We start from the raw sequence: 16,218 nt of genomic DNA, 5'->3' as shown, positions 1-16,218 counted from the left end.
GTGGTTGCGGCGTCTGTGGCCTTCAGCTGGGTTCTCCCCGCGTGCATGGCGCACATGTGCAGGTTGCCGGTCGTCCCCTTCCGACTCACTGCCAGAGATGTCTACAGGTATCCGGAGCTTGGTAGCAATGTTGTGTAGTACTGCACACACAGCCACAATGCGGCAGCACACGTCAGGACTGTAGTACATGGCCCCACCTGTATGCGGAATCTGCTCTTCAGTAGCCAAAAAGTCCTCTCAATGCAATTCCTTGTGCGTATCTGTGATACGTTGTAACACCGTTGCTGTGGTGTAGCAGGGTTGAGGTATGGGGTGAGGAGGTATTCACGTAGGGCGTAACCATTGTCACCTGAATGAGAGGAGCAGAAGGTGAGTGCCTGTGCAGCGATGCTACTTCATCGCAGTGTGACATTGTGGGCAAAGTGTACTTACCAAGTAGGTGTCCTTCCCCGAAGTCTCCCCTGGCCAGTCGTGTGTGGAGGCCGCTGTGCCGGAATATGAATAAGTCATGTGTACTCCCCGGGTACTGTGCCACTATGTCCGTGATGTATGTCTTAGCATTGCAGACCATCTGGATGTTGAGGGAGTGGTAGGACTTGCCTTTGCGGTACATGTACTCCGTTGCAGCTGGTGGGCAGATGTGGATGTGGGTACAGTCAATCCATCCTATCACGTCTGGGAAATGGGCGACATTGTAAAATTGAAGCTTGGTCTCATCCAAATCCTGTTGGCTGGTTGGAAATTTGATGTGGCGGTGTAGCTGGGTCAGCATTGCGTCAAGGAAACTCCCTAGGCAGCGGGACATGGTGGGCTGGGATATCCCCCCAGCAGCCGCAACTATCCCCTGGAAGCTCCCGGAGGCCAGGAGGTGCAGCCTACACAATACCTGGACATGTGTTGGCACGGCATTGGTCCGCCTTGTTGGGTGCTGCATCAGGGGCTCAAGGTCCTGAATTAGCTTGATGATCATTGCCCCATTCAGGCGGTACTTTGCGTAAATTTGCTCTCTGGTTTGGCCCAGCAGGGTGACCCGCTGGACGAATATCCTGTCCTGGATTCTGCGTCTCCTCCGTGCTGCTCGCTGTAGCCTTCGCCGCCTGACCACCATGTACATTCCTGGCATTGTGACACTCCTTATGCTGATGCTGCTTCTCCTTAAGTGTGTTTGGTCAGGCCAGCACCCGTTGCTGATTGGCCAATGGTTTTTCAAATTTTTTTTTACTATGGGTTTGATGGTTACCACCTGCTTTGGGTTGTCCTTAAATTGCGCCTCGCAAACTGCGATTTTGGTTTTTTTCGCTAATTGCGATTTTACATGAATCCCGATTGCGATGATATTGCGATTTCGCAATTTTTTTCGCAGATTCCGTGATTTCTCGCTATTTCCGAATCGCAAATGGTCTACTGCCGGGATTCTGCGATTCTTTTTGCGATTTCGCAATTCTGTGTTAGCGATTTCGCTATTATCGTGGTGAATACCGATTAGGGAAATTGCACCCGCGATCGCATTTTCGCAGCTATTGCGAGCGCAATTTTGCTTCATGAATCAGGCTGTATGAGGTTAATGAGGGGTCCTAAAGTAAGAAGTGGAGGTGCCACAGTTCAGCCTCAGAACTATGCCAGACAGCATTTGTAAAGCGCACAGCTACCTCCCATAGAGGTGTCCCGGCGCTGGGGGCCGTTGGGAAGATTAAGCAAGTTATTGCCCAGAGTCACATGGTGCTGCCGCCAGCACCGGGGATCGAACTGTGAACCCTGGTACGGAGTCGGGCACACTGGCCGCTGCGCCACATCTCTTCCAGAACTATGAAAATATTTGACATTTAGGAGTCTCAGTGGCCACTTAACATATATTCTGCAGTTAGGTGTGGGCTTCTTTTGCATTGTAGTGCCTACTAGAAGGAATTGGCTGAAATGAAAAACAGAGCCAAATATTATATCTACACTTGTGAAAAGAAGCGTCAATAAGAGTTTCACAGGTTGAAAACATGACGCAGTTATTGTGATAGAGCTCTTCTGGAGAATTAATCTGCTTTTTTGGACAGACTCCTACAGGAAATTCTGATAAGTGGAAGCCTGGTTCATACGCATTAAAGATAGGCCGGTGTGGCGCGTGCACTTAATATAAGGCAGGGGCCATACCTTTCAAAAACGTGCGTCTTTATAAAAGCTGATGGTGATAGTAAACAGATATTTGGACACAGCTAAGACAGGGAGCCTTCCTTCTGTGCGAGTTATCATAAAAAATGTCTTTCAGGACTATGTAATAGCTGGGAATCAGGATATCTCGGTCTTAGATTCTTCCCACAAACTGGGTTCCCTGGTGATTTGCATTTATCAGCTTGTTTTCCTAATATACGTGCTGCTGTTGAATGTCAACTTCAATAGCATTTCGATTTTTCATCCAGGGTGTTGTCACTATTTTCTTCTTCTCGTGAATGTAATTTTTGTGACTTACTATTTTGATGTGGTTTATTTTCCATGAACAGTATCTCGTGCCTCTTTGTGCTCCTGGTACCAGCAACATAAAGAGGAAGACAGAAATATATGGCGTAATGTTCAGACTGAAGTGACAATTTAAGCTTCTCATTATGTTCCTTTTTAGGATCAAGATCCCCTTAGGCATATAAGAGCTTTATTTTATAATTCTAATTGTATTTAGTCATTTCCATAATATATTTCCACCAACGACTGTCATCAAAGGAAGTGTGTATTTCATACATAACCAAACAATGTAATTAATATAAAACACTTTTAAGCAAATTAATTAGCACTGATTGGGTGTTTAGGTCTCGCCTGTCGATGCGCATGCGCATCGAGCAAGGCGAGAGTATTGCGAGTTATCCACTCTTTATCTGCACTGCAAGGAATCGTGGCGATTCCTTGCAGTGCCCGTGACTTTTAAGGTCAATGCGCATGCGCATTAAGCTTATGCGCATGCGCATTGACCTTAAAAGTCACGGGCGCGTGCATGTCCGTCTTCCCGCCGTCTCGCATTTCCCCTGTCGCACTTCTCCTCCCCCCTCCCCTCTCTTCCCTCCAGCTTGTTTTTTTTTATTTGACCCGCTCCGCCCCCTCCCGCCGTGTCGCATTTCTCCTCCCCCTCCCCTCTCTTCCTTCCGTCTTCCTGCCGTGTCGCACCTCTCCCCTCTCCGCCCCCCTCCCCTGCCCGCCCCCTCCCCTGCCCGCCGTGTTACGGTGAAAGGCTTGTTTCAACTCTTTACCCGTCTTTTGATCTTTTACACCCAGTCAGTAGGCATTGTTTAAAGGGAAACTGTTATAAATGGAACCCTGCCACATACTGTCTTTCGTAACATGTCTCAGTCTATCAAGGGGCGGAAGCAGGGGGACAGTCCTTCTGAAGCCAACGACACCAGTCAGTCACTGAGCTCCAGAGACGGTTGCGGCCGTGAGACTGAACGCACGTTACTAGCTCTATTCCCTGACTGTCACATTTTGTAATAAACCTAATATCGCACAAGTGGCTTTCGAGAGAAACTCACAGCAGACAAAACACGCCCCATTGTCTTTATATCCACAGGGACCCTAATGTTCCCTTCCCAGCTGTATAAAGCGAGGGGGCGCTCGCTGCACGTTTGTTTGACGTGATTACAGATCACAATTACAAGTACGATAAAATCAATGCAGGCTTTCATCTTAGCGAGAGCCATACATTGGAAATGGATATTAGTCCTATCTGCTAAATACAGCGCCTAGAAGCCGTAGCTCTGCGCGCAACGTGTACATTGAAGAATGCCGCCCTTGATGGATGTTAATGAAAGAACCGCCTCACACTGAATTTTTTAATTGTACAGCGAGGCGAGGTACAACAGTTATGTTTCCGAGCAGAGGCGACCCATGTAGGTAAGCCCAGAGTACGTTTGCAGTATTCTGAATATTGCAGCTACTTTTTTAAGAGGGTGGTATAAAATTGATACACATGGGAGCCGTTTCTAAGAATGAACAAACCCTAACTGACATTTCTTTTCATTATCTTAAACAAGGGAGTGATTATGCTTAGGTCGAAAAGATACACCGAGAGAATATTTCGACTTTCATCACCCCTCTCCCTCCGACCAAGTGACACTACTACAGACATTTAAAATGTCATGCACGCCCTAAATGACAGAAACGGCGCAATAAACACCTTCATCGGCCCGTTCTTTTATGGAAGGACGTGCGTGGCATCCCTAAGAACACTTCTTGTCTACAGAAGTTTGGGGCCGCAATAATTACTTACCCCACTAAATTGGATGTGTATCATTGCCTCATTTGGTCCATATTCATACGAGGTGCTCCACTGGTGGCTGGCACGAGCTACACTTTGAAGCAGAAGTAATTAAAACGCAGCATAATCCAGCCAAAAGACGCTCAATTCATTTTTTTATAATCCCACAGTTCCATTTTATTCACTACTAAATATGTTTAATTTCGTCAACGGGGCATTTTTAAAGAGTAAAGTGTATTATTAATCATTTTGCTCCCTATTTCAACTTTTTATTTAAGGAGTACCTTCTGGAAGAATGTTTACCATTGGGGCGAGGAAAGCAGATGTATTCGTTGTCCCTATTTACAAGCGTCCACGACCTCGAACTCACTTCCCTTAAATATTCGGATATTTTTCAGGTCTGGTTTTTGCTAAGACCGTTTGAATTCATGTTACTAAAAGTATCTGTGTAAATATGCTTATTGGGACTTTCAGCTATCCTTCTTCATCCATTACTCAGTTGTTCTGTCAACACTTTTTTTGTCTTCATCTCGCAGCAACGTAGAGTATGTGGCAATGGGTCAGCCCACTTCAGTCATTGGGCAGCACTGTGAGTAATGTCATTCTTCCATATAAAGTTTTTAAAAAGGGGGCATAGCAACACGCAAAAAAGTAACTTAATTGCCAAGGACTATTACGACAATGTGCATTTTGTAAACAAAAAAACATTTTTGCTTTTAGTAATTTATTTTGTTATTGGCGATGGTCCGTCAGCTCCCGTAGCAGTACAGATTTACAAAAACCATGACAAAACTATCATTGAGAAAGCTAAACGATTGGCAGCCAATGCTTGTTTTTCCCCTTTCACACGGACTGTGTAAATCGTGTGCCCCGTGAAACTGCAGGGTGTTCCGTCGTCAGTTAGCACCTCTGCAACTGAGCATTTTCATCATTAATGAGCTTGTGCTATCTTCATCCTAAACGCTGCGCACACCCCCTTTCCCGTCAGCTGTGCAAGAATTTCTAAGCCCGTTCTTCAGAGAGCAAATATTCGAACTCACCCAACTCGGACTAGTATGTGGATTCCCTCTTGGTGACCCCATAAATGACACATTAGGTAACGCACATAATGATACTGGTAACAAGGAGACCAGCAACCCTGCAAATGCCAGCTTCGAAGCACAGATGTGGTGGTGACCAGTACGGAACGGAGGGAGGGCGCTCTCACTACTCGGAGTCGGTATCATACAACTTGCAGGTTTCATACCGAACCCAGGTTCACTTTGTTTCCTTTACCTGGGCAAAGCAATCTGCTCATTCCAGCATAATATTCTCAACCTTTAATACTTGTCTATATTCTCCGCCCTCCCCCTCCGAATCAAGCTGTGACGACCCCTTTATGGCTCTCATCCACGTCCTTCATCCATGGGGGTGCTCGTTGTGCCCTCTGCCTCGCATTCTCATGTCCGCTTTCTTCCTAATCTTACTCCTCTGATCACACGCGCCCTTTTAACCTTTGTCCTTCCTTCCCTCCCCCTCTCAACACGTCTTCCTTCCCTCGCCCGCCTCATCTTCCCCACCCCCCTGCTCGCCACCCGGGCCCTTCCAAAATACCAAGGGCTGCCCTGACCGGCCAGGCAGGGCTCATTTCCGGGTTACAGTGAGTAATTAGGTTTTCACTTTTGAAACGCGGTGGTCACGCAGGGAGTGGGCATATTTCGGAGATGAATGTTCTTCTCCCAGGGTTTAACAATATTACAGGGTTAGCTTTAAATTTAATTTTATGTCAACAAATATTTCTGCAGTCCCAGAATGCAGAGGCTGTTTGCTTAAAAGCATAGCCTGCCGACGGTGCTCCTCATGAGATTTGGTCGTCGAACGTGTGCTTCTTTCTCCATACCGCACACTTCAGGACTCCAGGCAGGGGGATGACAGTTCTGTTACGCAGGCATAATCTTGGGTATTTTTGCTTTACGTTTGTTGCATAATTATGCGCAGTTCGCGGCAAAAAAATTAGCCCATGAGAACATCACAACAAGCAGAATATGTTCAGCTGCTTAAAATGCTGTTATTTTTTGTGATATTATTTTTAACTCCAAATGTTTCCTCACGTCCATTACAATTTTACGCCGAAATAAAGCGCAAAATGGCAGTTTGGCATTAAATGAAATTTTGCAGAATGTTGTCAAAATTTCACATAATTATTACACAACAGCAAATGTAATGAATTTGATATGCCCACACCCTGTCCGCTTGCCTTGTGTTATAAATTTGCAGGCTCAGCCTAGCTTCCACCCTGCATTGTCACACCCCACCGTGCTTCCCTCATACAATGATATTTTCCTGTTCAATATCCTCGTAGATTCCGCCTTCGCCTACCCCTGCGACCGATCTCCATTCAGGACCCCCACCCCTTATACTTTGCTTATGAACTGGCTGCTATTTATTGCTTTTTGAACACTTTGGGATATGTTTTGGTATTTTAATCCTTCTGCTGTTAATCCCAAAACCCTAACTTTTTTTTGTTGCCAAAGCGGGCATGTGTTGCCACCTAAATGCTTGAAAAATCTTTAGTACTGACATTCGCCAAAGTTATAACTATTGGCATTGTAAATGACAAAGCTATCAATTTAGCTATTTAAAAAACAAACACATAAATAAAATATTTGTCATTTACAAGACCAATAGCTCCAACTTTTCTAATGCGAGACCTATTGCATTTCCAATGCTTGTTGTATATAGGAACTAAGTAAACAGCAAATGTTATTCAAAACCTAAAAAATGTATGGTTTTCGAAAATGGCTTTCAATAAAAGTATTTGCTTTTCTACATTGATATTTGTTCTGGAAAGATTTGGGCCTCTCCATAAATGTGATAAGATATTTAAAGTGGTTGAGGACTCTCCACAGAAATGTGTGCCCAACCTGAAGGTCACCTGTTCAAACCCTTTAGGGTGTGTGAGAACTGTTTCAGGAGCCCCAGGGCAGATAGGGGTTACTTCGCCCAGATTTCAACAATGTGAGCATTTCACTACTGACTTCCTGGGTCTTTATCTTCATATTAGGTCCAAAATTGAGAACCAAGTTCACCTTTCAAGAACTGAACCCTCAGGGTACCAAAGTTGAGCAGTCCAAGTCTTACTGAGGGAGGTGGTGTGGACTAGAGACTCAGACCTCAATGAGGCATAAAAATCACCAATAAATCATTGTCCGCCCCTTGCTTTTACTTAAAGGATAAAATACTTTACTTGTAACACAATACTGTGCGTGAAGATCAGAGGGAAACATATAGTACACATTTATCAATGCAGTAATCACAGTGAAATGTGATCAGCCAGTACTGGCTAGGCTGTTTCTGACGGGAAGCATTGTGTAGGCACAAACAATGCAAGTAAGAACACATTACCATTTTAGCGAAAAAATGGTGGCTAATGTTCTTGTGGCATTCCTTTTGGTTCTCATCTATCGCTCCTCAATGACTGTGGCAAGACGGAACCTTAATTTCCAAAGTCGCAGGACTTCCTGCAATGTCTCACCCTTGAGGGTTACCTTTTGTCTTTTTAGTCCTCTGCAGGTAGGGCATGCTAATGATGGCTGTGGGCAAAGCAGCACTGCTCCTAGTGGCATGTCATCCAGCAAATCCCACTAGGATGGTCGATGCCAATTCTGTCTACTGTGGTCTTTGTCGGGTGCGAAGGCGTGTGTATCTGGGTGACAAGAGAAATGGCGCCATGACCAGCAATAAATGAGGAGGTTGTGCTATGCTTGCTCCACCCGTAATTTGGTGAAAATTCACTGAGCTCAAACACAAGCGCACCACTCCCCTCCCCCATCCCCCACAAGCCACAGCAGTGATATCTAGTCAAATGTGATTAGAGTTCTTTACAAAAAAACACTAGATGCTGTTACAGTTTCAGCGAGCAGCAAGACATCAATGCACTTTGGCATCTGGATACTGCAGGATTACAGGGTCTCAAAGGTGAACCAAATGACATGGCAATGCAAATTCTTCCCTGGGTTCAGATGGCTGCTTTCACTTCTTCATGCCCTGCTCTCTGCAGTCCTTCTTTTCCAGGCAGCATTTTCTTAGTGCAACGGTCCTTCCAGGACCTCTAATCTCCAGTCAGTACCTTCCCCCAAAGTAGCTCATTTCCTGATAGGTTGCAGAACTTCCAGGGTTCTTTTTCCATGTCTGGCTAAAGGGGAATTTGAAGTCAGTGACCCCAACCATAGCACAGAACAGCTTCTCAATCACCACTGTTGTGAGGCATTGGAATCTGATGATGAAACAATTTAGCCCAATGCCTGAGTTTTCAACTTGCACATACACTCTGTATGCAGAGAGAGAACGTATAATCCCCTGGTCTATCTCTGGGACTAGTTTCAGGTAGTTCTTGACGTTTGTGTATTCCCTCCTTGTTATGGTTGTAGGACCAGGGTCCACTAGTTCCAAGACTTATAATGTAGGCCAGCACACCATAGGCAAAGTTTCAGCCTTTCCTTTCCTATGGGTACTTTTCGATGCGAAGAACAACTGAAACACCCTGTTGGGGAGGAAAAGAGCAGAGCTGTTAAATCTATCGGGGCCCTGGCTTGCTTCACTCATAGGGTGGGTTCATGGTCTCAGCAGGTTTTATTAACAAATGTACATGGCGAATTGTGTCTCACAAGTTAGCTATGGTAGTGAGGTGTGGGGCTATAAGAAGGCCGACTCAATGTAAATAATGGTAAACAAATTTCGTAAACAATTTGTACAGGCACCACAATGCACACTGGCTCGATCTTTACATGCTGAGTTTGGAGTAAGATTGCTTGCTGACCTAGTTAACCTTAGCACATTACTATGTTGAGTAAAAGTCTGGATCGGACAGGACTCAAGCTAAACAGGTTTATTCTTTCTGATTTTTTGGCTTTGGGTGGTGCATCTAGAATCCCAGGCAAAAAAAGTATGCAGCCAATCTCCTCTTCCTACTTGCTGGCAGCGAGAGCATCCATGCTCAAATTATGGATACATTCTATGGAGGACTTTAGGAGTATAGTATGTTATCCAACTTGACAAAAAAGTAATTCTTTTAAAATTTGCATCCCTTATGCCTTATTGCTGAATTGCGAGATCACCTGCCATTCAACCTTGGAAAAAGTAAATTTAGTTGCCTGAGTAATCTTATCTAAAAACATTTTCCTAGGTGGCACTTCCCTTTACTCTGCAAAAATCTGTACCATTTTCCCACTCCTCTTAGCTATGTTCTATAAAAAGAAGCCATTGCCGGTGATGAGCCTGTGCTAGATGAGAGACAATATTTTTTCAGTAGATGCGTGATCTTCAGATACCCAAAAAATAAAAGCTTGCAGAGATTCCTGCATCTAGCTTGAAGATCTTGCCAAGTGATACACCTTCCTGACACCAGAAAATGGCCCAATTCTTTAAAGCCATTTGGCTGCCAAAAACATACATGGCTGTTCCAAATTTAAAGACCCAAAGTTGTAATTCCTTGAGCTGCAAATATTCATACCCTGCAGAATGAGTATTCACGGAATAGAATGCTGGAAGTCTGATACAATACTCCTGTTGAATTTTGTATCTGTTTTTTTCCAAAGCTTAGCTGTCTTTGTAAAAACTGAAGGCTGAGAACCGGCTTACTGCACCATCTTATACAAAAATTAACTATCCAAGGATCCTTTAGTATCAATCAAACAAACTAATATATCTATAAGAGAGGCTTCATAGTATGTACCAACAGGGCAGTGCCAACTCACCCTGATTAATATCCAGTTAAAGAACTGGAAGTTTTACCCTAGATATCTTCTTGATCCAGATAAATGGTTGAAAAAATATTTCAATTTTTTAAAGTATATAATATCAATTTTTACCAGGACATTTGTAAAAAGAAAAATCAGCAAAGGTAGAATAGACATTTTTATAAATTTCGGCCAATTAGTGTAAAAGAAAGAACTGTCCATCTGTCCAATAAATCTCTAATTTTTAGAGAGAAGGAGACAATCCATCTGCCACCTGAACCTTTCCCTTTTTCTTGCTTCTATTTCTATTTAAATATTAACCACTGAGTGATCTGAAAATGAATTGGCTCAAATTTCTGAATTAAGACAAGAGAATGGGATATAAGAAAATAATCTATATGTGAGGCAGACTGGAATTGACAAGGGTAGCAAGTATAGTGTGAAATCCCCAGATGAGCTCTACGCCATGGGTAAATGTAAAGAAGTCCAAACGTGGATAAAAGGTGAAATAAGTATTTATTGTAGAATAGGATCCCATCCACAGGATAAAGAACATGCCAGTATTCAGGTCCAAGCTCAACTGCCTAGCTAGTCTAAACATCACAACTACAGAATCTGTACAGAGCATTCTAATGCATGTGGCAACCTGGCAACAGGCTGCATAACCAAGAAGCTCAAGATGCCACACATCTCCCTCCTTATAACAGATAAAAATAAACAGAAAGCATTATCTTACAAAGTCATTAAAACGAGTAGGTATACGTGTAATCCTTGAAGATTTCCTTGTGATGACAGGACCAGCCATAGCCCGATGGGATGAGGTAGTTGTCGAAGAGCCAATCACAGGATGATGAGATGAGATACCTGTAGGTGAAGAACTTGACACAGGAGATTTGGAATCGTCAACAAAATCTTTCTTGATCACCACAACTCTGTTCAAGTTCCAAATGCGATGATCAGATGTTTTGATAGCATTACCTAAAACCTTGATGACCTGAATGGGCTTCAAAAATGAAGCAGATAACATCTTGTTCTTCTTACATGGATTTCTTATAAGAACCCAATCACCCACATGCACCACCGTGTGTTTTACAGAATGTTTCAAATCATGAATTCTTTTCCTAGCTTGCAACTTTTTCTCCTGACCTACTTTCCAATCCTCACTTTCATTAAAAACCTTGAGATGCAAACCATTAACCCAAGGCGGGGAGACCAAAGTATTTGGACATCTACCTCTGAAGAGCTCAAAGGGTGTTTTGCCCGTAGTGGCATGTGGTGATAACCTGTAAAGTTTAACCTTTTCAAAAACATCAGATTTCCAATCTGAACCTGCAGATTTAGACATTCTAATTGTTTCCTTGAGCACACGGTTAAATCTCTCCACGGTGCCATTCGTCTCTGGGTGATAGAGAGAAGATTTTTTATGTTTAACACCATGTTTAGACAAGAATAATTCCATCTCCCTAGAGACAAGTTGACTACCATTGTCCGTCAAAATGACGCTGGGAATGCCCTCCCTAGCGAAAAGTTTTTCCAAAAAGAGTATAACATGTTTGGACTCTATACCACGAGTGATAGCAATCTCTGGCCACCTTGAAAAGAAGTCTATTAAAACTAAGACATACCATTCAGACCCTGCTGAATATATAGGCCCAAGGATATCCAGGCCAACTTCTTCCCAAGGGCTATTTGGAAGCGTTCTGACAATCATGGGTTGAATCTTAGGCTTCGCCACCTTCTCACTCAAAGCACACTCCATACAGTCCCTAACTTTCCTCTCAATTTCTAAATCCATGTTGGGCCACCAGTACGACATCCTCAAATTCCCTTTTGTCTTTGAAATGCCCATATGTCCACTATGAGCTAATGAGATGAGTTCACTCCTAATAGATATCGGGGGAACCAGCCTAGTACCTCTAACAAGTAATCCATCATGTTCAGATAACTGATCTTTAACATGCCAAAATTTCTCCAATAAGTCTCCATCTTTAGGCTTGACCTTCCATCCAACCTTGATCAAATTCAAAATCTCCATAAGAGTCAAGTCTTCCTGCGAGGCCTGCAACCATTTACACTTATCAATGACACCCTCATCAACTGAACAAACCATTTCATCCTCACCTTCCAAATCCTCCTCCAGATCCAAATCTCCCTGAGAGACAAGACGAGATAAGGCATCTGCTACCTTATTTTCAACACCTGGCAGATACTTAACCTGAAAATTATAATCTTGCAATCCTACAACCCATCTTGTAATCCTACTGGAAACAGCATCAATCCCTTTTGTTTTTAAGATTTCACATAACGGTTTGTGATCAGTTCTCACTTCAAAAGTACTTCCCCACAAGAAGTTTTTCAATTTCTTTACGGCCCAATATACTGCTAACGCTTCACGTTCTACCACAGAATATCTTAGTTCTGGACCTCTTAAACTCCTTGACAAAAACAAAATAACAACCTCACTCCCTTCACTCTTCTGTGTCAGAACTGCCCCTAATCCTTTTAAACTTGCATCTGTTATTAAAATAGACTTTTTCTCTGGGTCAAAACTATTCAATTTGGGAGCATTGCTCAATTTTCCCTTCAGGACAATGAATTCTTTTTCACATTCATCACTCCATACAAACTCTGTTCCTTTTTTAAGCAATGATCTCATGCAAACACACAAAGAAGCAAAACCACAAACAAACTTATTATAGTACTCCGCCATACCAAGAAAGCTAATCAATTCTTCTTTGTTTTTGGGAGAGGACATCTTCATCATGGTGTTAATCAGACCAGCTTTCGGTGAAATACCATCCCCCGAGATTGTGTGCCCAAGATAATCTATGGAGTTTTTCCTAAATTTACATTTTTCCAGTTTAACTGTTAAACCAGAGTCACACAAACGTTGTAACACACCAACCAATCTTAAATCATGCTCCTCATCACAGCTCCCAAAAATCAGAATATCATCTTGGTAGACTCTCACACCCTCCAAACCTTTTAAGACACCTTCCAAAGCTCTTTGAAAAACTGAGGCAGCTGAGACTAGCCCAAATGGAAGCCTCACAAAGCGAAAAGTGCCAAAAGGTGTTACAAAAGCGGTCAGATCTTTTGAGTCTTCATCAAGTCTTATCTGATGGTAAGCGGATCTTAAATCCACTGTGCTAAAAACTTTTGCCCCTTTTAACAACATCAACATGTCTGTAATTTTAGGTAAAGGGTAGTGATCTACCACCACGCTCTTATTCAACTCCCTAAGGTCTATGCACAGACGGAGAGAGCCATCCGATTTCTTTGCGGCTACAATCGGAGCGACCCATTGGGTTGCTTCAACTTCCTCTATGATACCCTCCTTGACCAATTTCTCCAATTCTGCTTTAACTTGATCTCTTTTTTTTTTTTTTTTTTTTATTTCATCATCAGAAAAACAAAGTGTAAACAATTGATTATTTTAACATATATATCAGTTATAACAGAAGTCATTCAATTAGTGCTTTGTCACTTAAAGAATCAAACGAATTGTACAACATATTCTTAAAAGGCAAAGTTTAAACGAAAGCAAAAACAAAAAAACAACAAAAAAAAGAGAAAAAAAATGAAAAATTACAAAGAGTGCTAAGCAGTTTTTGACCCCACCGACTATAATCTTGTAAGAATAAACATGAGTCTATCCCTCTTTTTAGTTAACCGTCTAATGTAATTTTCCATTTTTCAACTGGGGCCCATATCCGCTTCCCAAGCTGCTTTGCCTTCGCGCCTTTTTTTTCATATAAAGCTTTCTCTAGAGTATAGATAGCTAATAATTTTGAAAGCCATTGTTGAAACGAAGGAGGATTAGAGTCTTTCCATACCGTTGCAATACAAAGCCGGATCAGCGTCATTGCAATAAATAAAAATTCTTGATGGGGTACCTCCTGCCCCTCCTTTGCCACCCCAAGAACCATAATCTCATTAGTTAATTTAATCGAGATTTTCAATTCCTCTTTAAAGAATTCCTCCATAGCTTCTTTAAGGGGATCTAGTTTAGGACAAGCTGCAAACATATGTATTGTGTCAGCCTCCATACTCTGACATCTTGGGCAGAAGATCCCACTCGTGCCCCCCCAACTGGCTATTCTATGCGGTGTATAATATAATTCATATAGAGTCTTAAAATATTGTGCCTGCAGATTTGCAACCTTTAAAGTAGTGTTTCCTAACCTGAGCGATTTTTCAGCCTCATTTCCTGATAGATTTAATTTATTTCTCCATTTATCAAATACCTTTCCTCTGTCATCCTCATTATACTGGCATAATGCACCATATAGTTGAGAGATTGTGCATCCATCCTCATCTCGAACAAATTCCATCAGGTCTACCCTAATAAATTTACAATTGCCTGCTTGTTTTCTCTGCAGGACTGACCTTATCTGTAAGTATTTGAAAAAGTCTCTCTGATCCAAATTGTATAGCTGTTGCGCCCTTTCAAATGTTATTAACCCTGATTGATCTGTGATGTCTCCAATTATGCTGACCCCAAGATTTAACTTGATCTCTAACAGTAATGGGTACACTACGTACCTTACAACAAACCGGCACAGCATCTTTCTTTAGTTTAATGTGATGATCATAATTCTTCAAACAACCTAACTTCTCGGTAAAGACAGTTGGGAAACTCTTTCTTAGGTTATCTGAGAAGGGTTCATCACTACTCAGGTTTATATTGACAGAATTAGTGTTAACAAAGGGCAAGTCCTTTAAGATGATGGAGGGAGAGGAATTTGGATCCAACATCACACCCAAATCCTTTTGAACAAACCAACTCAAAATATTGTCCCCCCTTTGTGAGATATAGATTTTTGAATCAGCGAGTCTCTCTTTGTAATTAATGTTTCCTCTGAAGTATCCTAAAATTTCTATGGGTTTCCTACCATATGCAAGTGGTCTTATATCTGGACGAAACATCTTAATTTTACCTTGTAAATATTTAAGATAAAATTCTTTCGCCACAATGGTGATTTTTGCCCCTGAATCGAACAATACTTTAACAGGATGGCCATTGACTAAAATTTCATCAACAGGACAATTTTTTGGCTGAGGACCGAAAATCCATATAAGTTGAAAATTTCAAGGAAATTGAAGATTAAAATAAACAGTACCTTTTGAAAGTTCAAAATGAGGTAAAAGAAGATATCTTTGTATCCTTGTTGAGATCCTTTCTCCTTTTCTTCACAAATCCCATCCCGTCGCCAATGTAAAGAAGTCCAAACGTGGATAAAAGGTGAAATAAGTATTTATTGTAGAATAGGATCCCATCCACAGGATAAAGAACATGCCAGTATTCAGGTCCAAGCTCAACTGCCTAGCTAGTCTAAACATCACAACTACAGAATCTGTACAGAGCATTCTAATGCATGTGGCAACCTGGCAACAGGCTGCATAACCAAGAAGCTCAAGATGCCACAGTAAATCAATTGATAGTCTTGCTTTATTACGTCCAATACTTTTTAGTACTCAGCTTCAGCTATTTTTTTTGTTTGAAGTGCCCCTTGCTAACTCTGGGATAAAATTATAGTCCCGGCCTAGGTTTATAGGGCCCAACGCTCCTCTAGCCAGGTCTGTAATCTTCATGATAGTTTTAGGATCATCTATTATTGGCGCATTATACTTTTCAAAACGAAATACATTCCCATTCACCACAGCTGCAATCCAAATTCATCTGCCATGCGCATCTCTCTGAACTTGAGTAATCTCCCAGTCAATCCCTTGCCCAAAGTATATTGCTACACCCCTTACTGCCAACCCAGCAGAAACAAACTATGCATTCAAATAATATTTAGGAATAAAAAGGTTTGGTGTATTTGTTTTAAGATGAGTTTCTGGATGAAATAGAACTTGAGGAGGAAAAGCAGTTAACCCTCCAATTAGGCCACCATATTTTTGCTTATTGGACACTTCATTGACATGAACTGATATTATTCATACTTTCAGATCCATCTCCCCAAAACCCTTCTTTGAATTGAAGCCTCTCATGCAAAAGAATTCCCAAGATTATTTTACCTTTTTTTTCTGCTCTTTTTTACTAACCATGCTCTCCACCACCAAACTCCCCAACCCAGGGAAAAGGGGAATTGCCCACAATAACCCTTGTCTCCCTTTCCTGGTAGATGCACTTGATTGATGTCATGTTGTTGCACCCTGGATGAACTGCCAGATCGCCCCATCCCCTTATTAATCATAATACCCAATCTCCGCCGCCAGCTCACTATTGCTTGTATATTTTCTGCCCTTTTAAAAAAAATCCCTTTT

The sequence above is a fragment of the Lissotriton vulgaris genome, chromosome 6, assembly GCF_964263255.1.
Source record: "Lissotriton vulgaris chromosome 6, aLisVul1.2, whole genome shotgun sequence".
In the NCBI taxonomy this organism is placed as follows: domain Eukaryota; kingdom Metazoa; phylum Chordata; class Amphibia; order Caudata; family Salamandridae; genus Lissotriton; species Lissotriton vulgaris.
This window is presented reverse-complemented; position numbering follows the sequence as displayed.